The following is an 8,121-nucleotide window of genomic DNA, read 5'->3' on the forward strand; positions in this document are numbered from 1 at the left end:
AGCAAATTACCAATTTCATAAATGAGTTTTTTTCTCGATAATGTAACAGATGAATTTGGTCAATTCTAACAGCGTATTGCAAAAATACGAAAGTAGATTATACATTTTGAAATGGTTAATTTAAGTGTCAACACTTATTTCTGCACAATTGTGATGAAAGTTTTAATCATTTTTAAACAAAATTATCAATCAAGCTAGGTGAAGTTCACAGCCACATGGGCAAGACACGAAGTAGTGCGTCGAACTAAAGGTAGGATAGTCAAAGGGCGAAGAATGGAGGAGAGAAATTGCCAAATACTGTCACAGTCTTATCAGAAAATTAATTTGAATATACAAACGTCTGCTTGTTTTAATTAACCAGTACTGGTGTCATACGAGGAAAACTAGACGTGACCCCACGGCTTTTTGATTGAGAGGCGGACACGGTAACCTACGTAACAACTACGTCCCGTTTTGTGGCTTAAAATGAAATAAATCTTTCAAATAAAGATTTTCCGTCGAATTTTAGAATGCTTTATTCCAGCCCTTCCAAGCAATACTATACGTTTTATTAACTTTCAAGAGATAGTTTGTCCATAACGTATTCTTGGTCCAATATAACAGAATATTTTCTAAACATTTTCATCGTTAAGTCACTTTAATGTCAGGCAAGAAAACAGATAGAAAATACAAGTATCCTTATAAATTATGACAGATTGATTGAGTTGTGAAACAAAATTGTTGCCTTTGTTGCCTCAGGAGTGTCAGTCAGTGGACTTTCGTGCCACCAATGCAAACATTTAAGTTTTAAAGCTGCTACTATGATAAAACAAAGGGAAAAAACAGAATAAGGAAAGAAAACAAAGCAACAAAGTAAGCATACGGTATAACTAAACGTATCATTAACGTTCTTCGGTTATTTATTTCCTTCCCTTTTCGCTTCATCAAAACCATTTCTTGTCATTTTTATGTTTAATCTTTTTTATATCTTGTACTTTCATATAATTTTCGCGCCAATTTCCATGTCAAAAACAGCTTACTGTCAAATATATTCATAAAATGATACCTTTGATTTGTCATATATTGCTGAAATATATGTTTCCAAGTCAAAAATAGTTTTGTTAACATGCTATGGCAGTGTGTAAAACAACAAAATAATACTTTAATAAGTTACTCGGGAAGCTGTTGGAGTATCAAATTAATATATAACTGTGTTTAGTTGACCTATAAAACTTCTTCTTCCTGTGCTAAATACCACTTGTGGGCAATTGAAAACGGGATATATCGTAAAGTGATTTAAAACATACAACCATTGTCTCAAAGCATGTCCCTAAAAAGTTATGTGACTATTTCATTGTTTACTTAATCCAATCAAAGTGTGTTAAATACAAGTAAGTTTAATTGTTTCATATTTGTATGTTTTATTTACATGATAAGGTCTTTTTCTCCTAATAAATACTGAACTCACGTGTTTAAATACTTATATATAATATTCATATCTTGATCAGCGTCTCCAAATTTAATACGCGTTCCAATGTTAGAATTTGACGTATGTATTCTAAATTAATTGTTGTTTTTTTAGAAATCTTACACAATCACATTAATGAGCATATCACTCGAAGAATTTTTCCCGAATACCTACTTTAATAGTACACTTATATGTTTTATTACGCAAAATGCTTACTGTTGCACAGTATTTGAACTTTAACAAAATCTGCATTAGCCAGAGTAATTTGAAAGATACAATCTATAACCTTTCCTGTACACGATCACTTTCTTATTTGATAATCTTAAAATGAAAAAGGAAGGAGGTAATTATATAGTAAATGTAATGATTGTACGAGAACTAATAAGTATAACCTAATAGAGACATGGTACATAATATAGACATATGTATTTGATTAAAACCTACATCACAACAATAATGTTGGTTCTTACATTATCTTAAATCAAATAAATTGTTTGGTATATTTGTCTTTATCTTTATTATATAATCGTAGTTGAGAAATGTAGACATTTTGCGCAAAGAAGAAAATATAACTGTTATAGTCCTTGTGATATCTACACAATCAATAATTTCATCATAAAAAACGAGAACAATTAAAAACACGTATTTTAAATGCATTTGTATTAAAATAACAATAAAATAATAGTATTCTTTCCAAATAACTTGTTTTTAAATGAAGTCATAACCTATTTTCAAACAATTATAGTTATATAACTAAACGAAGACGTTACATAATTGTTAATGTAAAAAAAAAACACCTTAGTGTTTGGCAATAAATATCTTCGTTCTCGTTTTCAACACACTATTTCTAAAAGATATTTAGACTTTTATTTAAAATTGGTCGTGAATCGCACAGTCCTTGTAACTGATACTTTGGTATTAAAAATACCCCACACTGTTTGTATTGTAATACTTCTTACTAAATTCAGAAAAAAAATATTAATTTCTGTATATCAAGAAGCCCGTCACTGACCCACTGATCTAGCCTTAAGTTGATCGCAGCAGATTGCATTTTTATTCAAAAATCAGGACAAAGCAATTGTTTTTGACTAGTATGGGGAAATAGCTGCTGCGGACAGTTCATATGTCCGGAAGACAAAGAATTTGTACACGTTTTTACAATAATAACGAGTTCTGTAGTATATACGTTTTTACCGGAAAAACACGCACAAAATGGCATTCAAGACAATGTTTACCTTATACATAATACTGAAAGTGTTTCATTTTGATTAACGTAAATGACATCAAACTATACTATTACACGCATGCATGTAAATTGCATACATTTGGCCTTTGGAAGTGGAAATAAGACGCGCTTCTTTAAATAATGGTATAAGAAGGCGGACTAGCCTTAAAAATATTTCTGTGTTTTAATTAATTGACTTGTCATGCAGAGGAGAGATGTAGTTAGATAGCTGTCATCAGTAATATTCGGATAATTTAAACATAAATTATAAGATAATTAAAGTGTTCCAGACAAAGCTTAAAAAACTAAAAAATTCAAGAAATCGTTAGCTACCAAACATTCTTTTTTTTAAATAAAGAAATGATCATCAATGCGCTGTCATGCATTGCCAAAAAAGCACCAAACCCATGCAAGATTATTTGGATTATCTGTTTGTAATAACGTCGTTTATTATGTACACCTGTAATTTTATTGTATTTTGAAAACAAACTAAAAATAATTGGCGAAGATCGGAATCAATCATACTTTAGAAGATATTTCTTTTCTTTGAAAGATTTCTGACAAAACAAATATCTAATCAACAAATCTATTACATTGCATGTTTAGTTCAAGTGAAAACTTATGTTCTTAGTTGATGATATACGGAGGTAAATTGCTACAATTTCAAGTGTTCAACATGTATTAATGTAATAGTTCGTGACATAATAATATATTTAGTCGAAAATTGTTTATACCCCATTTCAATACAATTTTGATTTAATACTTTAACATTTATTTATTAGGTCGAACTTCTTCTAGTATTAAAGCATTGTTTTTGTTGAGTATTTGTTTCTACTTGTCACGGGATGAACCACATTAATATTGTATTTGTGTTGAATTTATATAACGAAGTACTGTTGATGTATGAGTTACGAGTTACTAAAATCAAATTTTTTTCTTCACTATAATCGAGCACAGTTTTCTCAATTGTCTTTCGTTCACAAATACATGACCACCTATAGGACAATGTTATGCTTTGTTTCGGGTTTGTATTGGAAAAGAGCCTGTAGGTTTATCAATTTTATTGTCATTTGATTATTTGTCTATTTCTTTATTTGTTGGGTCGATACATATTAATAAAGATTGATTGTTTGAAAGTAATAATATTATTTTAGTCATAAATTTACAAACATAAAGTAATTGTATCAATTTGTTTCATATATAAACACACTTGTAAGCTTCTAATTATTGCATTTGAAAATATAGTCGTAAATTCTTAATTCTCTAAATTAAGGCCGAGCAAATGCGAAAAGGCGACAAAAGGGCATAAACTGAACCATCATTAAGAAACAATAATTTTACTGTAAAACTCTCCTTGATTAGATTTTTGTGCATTTTAATAAAGTTGTCCGAGTCCCTTATATGAATTAAAGTCATAAATGTTTCCCCACAGAATATGTTTTACAGAAATTCAAAGACAAAAAGCTATCACATACTAGATAATAATTTACAAAAGTGACACAAATGTCTTAAACGGTACATAAAATATAATCTATTAAGCATATTACCAATTTCATGAATGTATTTTCCTGAAAACGTATCAGTTGAATTAGCTCCATTCTTGAAGAGAATGGCCAAAATACGAATGCAAAACATTACTTTTTTAATGACAAGCTTTGTTTCAAGTATTTTACTGCACTTTTGTGAAGAAATCTTGAAACTTGTTAGAAAATAAAAACAAAGATCAATCATTTAACTAAAGGCGACGTTCACAGCCACATCGGCAGAAAACATAGTAGGGCACCGGCCAAATATTTGAATATTCAAAGGACGGAGAAAGGAGAGGGGACGTACCAATGACTGTTACATATTCAAATTACAGAAAAAATTAATTTACAAACGTCTGCTTCCTTAAATAAACAAGACATGACGCCTTACGAGGCCGTGACCCAACGGTTTCTTGATTGAGAGGCGGACACGTTAACCTACATCCCATCTTTACCTTGAATATTTTATGTAGCTTAATGAAAGAACTGTTTCCGTCGGATAATTAGAAATTTTGATTCCAATCCCGTTAACGTAATACTATACTGTATCGTAACTTTAAAGAGATAGTTTGCCCATAATGTTTTCTTATTCTAGCAATAACGAATATTGTCACAACATTTTAATCGGTAACAATTTACCTGTCGCAGCTGTGCTAATTATTTTGTCCAAGTCACCTTATTGTCAAGGAAGTAAAACGATATGCTTGGCAGAAGTAATAATCTAATGAAATCGGAAATAAAACAAGAAAGATTGCTCGATAGGATTATTCAAATGCGGCTGCAGGTGCGTAATCAATGCCTGATAATATTGTCTGTTTTGTTTGGTTTGAGCTATAAGTCACGCCACTTCTAATTATGTCTTATGTAAACTTTTCTCTTTATAATCTCTTTATAATGTAAACAAAATTCACTAAATAGATTAACAAAACATATTGATTAATGACGTATCTATATGAGACAGTGTTAAGGTGACCAATGCAAACTTTATATTATTTAAAAGTTGTTACTATAATAAAATAAAACAAAGAAAAAGTGGAATAAGGATTAATAAAAATATGCAAAGCAAATAAAAAATGAATAGAGACGGTATAATAAGACCCCAAAATAGTTTTTAAAAAACAACATTACACGTTGATATCTGATACTTTTCTGGTCTCGTTCGCACCAATTCACATGTCAAAAACAGCTTACTGTCAAATATATTCATAAAATGATACCTTTAATTTGTCATGTATTGCTAAAATATACTTGTTTTCAAGTGAAAAAGTGTTGTTTGCAGTGTGTTAAATAATACAATTAATACGTGAAGTTCCCCGAAAAGCTATTACAGTATTAAATTAATATGAAAAGTGTATATTTGACCTACAATTTCTTTCGTCTTGTGTACAATTAAAAAAGGGACCTATTTCATTGTTAACAAAATCCAATTCGCGTGCGTTTAATACAATTGAGTTTAACATCATACATAATTATCTGTATTTTAACACGTAGTAAGTCCTTTAACTGCCTACTCAATTATTTAAATAATGATTAATAACAAAATTTTAATGCTTATATAAAATCTATTTCTTGATAAGCCTCTCCAAATTTTAGTTGGTGTATGCATTAAGTTATATTTGATCAGTTAGCAATGTTAACTTACATATTGTAAATAATCAATAAGAGTTCTGTTAGGAATCTTACTCATATGTACATGTTTGAGCAAATCACTCAAATACAATGCATTTTTGTGTTCATTGAATGCCGCCCTTGCTTATTGATCTTGTTTTTTATATTTTGTTCATATTTTAAATTTATAGTTCATTAATACGTTTGCATTTCCAAATAGATTAAGATTGCATTCATTACGCGCAAATAAGTTTTACTGTTACACATTCTTTTTTTTAACAGAAAGAGGTTCTTTAACAAAATCTGCACTAGCCAGTCTTTGAAATATACAATTTCTAAACTTTGTGCGCAAGGTCAAACAATTGTCCAATCAGACACCTGTTCGACTAAATTATATTGTTTTAGATTTTCTTCTTAGTCGATTTTCTAAATGACGACTGATACTAAATCTTCAAATTGGTAATATTAAGAGAAAAGAGGTAATTATATAGTAGACCATATGCTTCTACCAGAACTTATAAATATAACCTAATAGAGAAATTGTACATAACATAGACATGTGTATATGTTTCTACGTACATTACAACAATCATGTTGGTTCTAACATTATATCTTAAATAAAATAAATCGTTAATTTTTTATTTGTCTCTATCTTTATTATATAACCGTAGTTGAGAAATATGGTCATTTACGTGAAGAAGACTATACATTTGGATATCTAAGTGATCAATAATTTCATCATAAAATAATTGAAAATAATTTAAAGCATATTTAGGTCAAGATGAGGTTTGTTTCATTTTAACGGTCTTCTTCATCAAACTCATTTTAAAACGAATTCAAAACTGATAATGAATCTATAAAATTATAAAACACTTTTATAGATACTTTTGTAGAATTGACATAAAGTCTTGCTAGAAATGTCGTATGAATTGAAATTAAAAAACATCAATAAAGAAGATATGTGTGAATAACCTAAGATTATTTTTCACATAGTATTTCTTTTAGAATCGTTTCCTGTCAAGGTATTTGAACATTAAAATGTCATTAATCATTAATAGACGAGTGTAGAACATGCATTAAACTGAATCTTGGTATAAATCAAATCACACAATCTACACAAACACAAGACATAGAAAATATTGATATTTTCTTACACAATCATAAACAACATGATACCTTTAGCATTCTGGTGGCGATTGAATCTTACCAGTGCAGACCAAGGTCAGCCGAAATTTCCGTTAATATTGATCAGATCATAGTGTTTACATTCAGCTATTCAGTACATATTTTGAAGATTTCTCTAAAAACATGCATTGTTTTGTCCAAGTTGAAAACTGATTGAGTCCATGATAGGTGTAAAGCTATGAGTTTAAATTGTTTGTTACAATAGACTATAAAGACATATACTGCATGCTTTGGCCCATTGTGATACAATGTTAAAAACAAAACAAACAAAAAAACAACAAAAATCAAAAATACGTGGCTAGTGTGGCCAGTTTATATCATCTAGCTTAAATGTAAACATATACTAGTATTCTAGATCACACAATCAGGGAATAGTTATAATACAAATTTTCACTTCATTCAACTACGATATTATGTCATCATTTAAACATATTTGGAATGCTCAAATCTGTATCAACTATGTAACCTACACAAATAGCATATACTGTTATTTAGGAATTACACACAGAACCTTACAGTTTGCTCAATCGCATGTAAACAAATGATGTATCTTAAACGTTAATGGTTGATAATTTGTCAGCCACAGTTAGTGCCAATTTCCTTGTCTTACAAAGTTTATAATATTGAAACATAGTGAGAAAACCGATGTTTTATTGACGTGATGTTCAAATAAATTAGACAACTTTTCTCATTAGAATTATACAATAATGGCTGCAGGAGTAAAATCGAAGGTCTAATAGTTTTAATTGCACCTTTACTATAGTCTCAGGTCACATTTACAATCAAACGTCCTGAATGTTTGGTGAAATATGGATTCATTTATATATTTTAAGAACATTTTAGGTATTGAATAAATCGTCGACCTTTCGATGATCTCGTTTAACAGATCCTTCGTATTTTTTTAAATTATTTTAGAGCGGTTTGGTGCCATTTGTAAAAACAACGTTTCTTTATCTTATGAAAATTCAAGGAGTGAGAAGATATAAAATATTTACTCTCGTAAGTATAATTAAACAAGTACATTGACCCGAAGATTTTAATTTCATCCATAAAATTGTTTAAAACTTATGTCATTGCAATAACATTTCAAAGTACGTGGCATTATTTGATGAACAAAATATTGTAAATTG

This window comes from Ruditapes philippinarum, unplaced genomic scaffold (assembly GCF_026571515.1).
Source record: "Ruditapes philippinarum isolate M1 unplaced genomic scaffold, ASM2657151v2 ctg180_1_1_1_1, whole genome shotgun sequence".
NCBI classification, from domain to species: domain Eukaryota; kingdom Metazoa; phylum Mollusca; class Bivalvia; order Venerida; family Veneridae; genus Ruditapes; species Ruditapes philippinarum.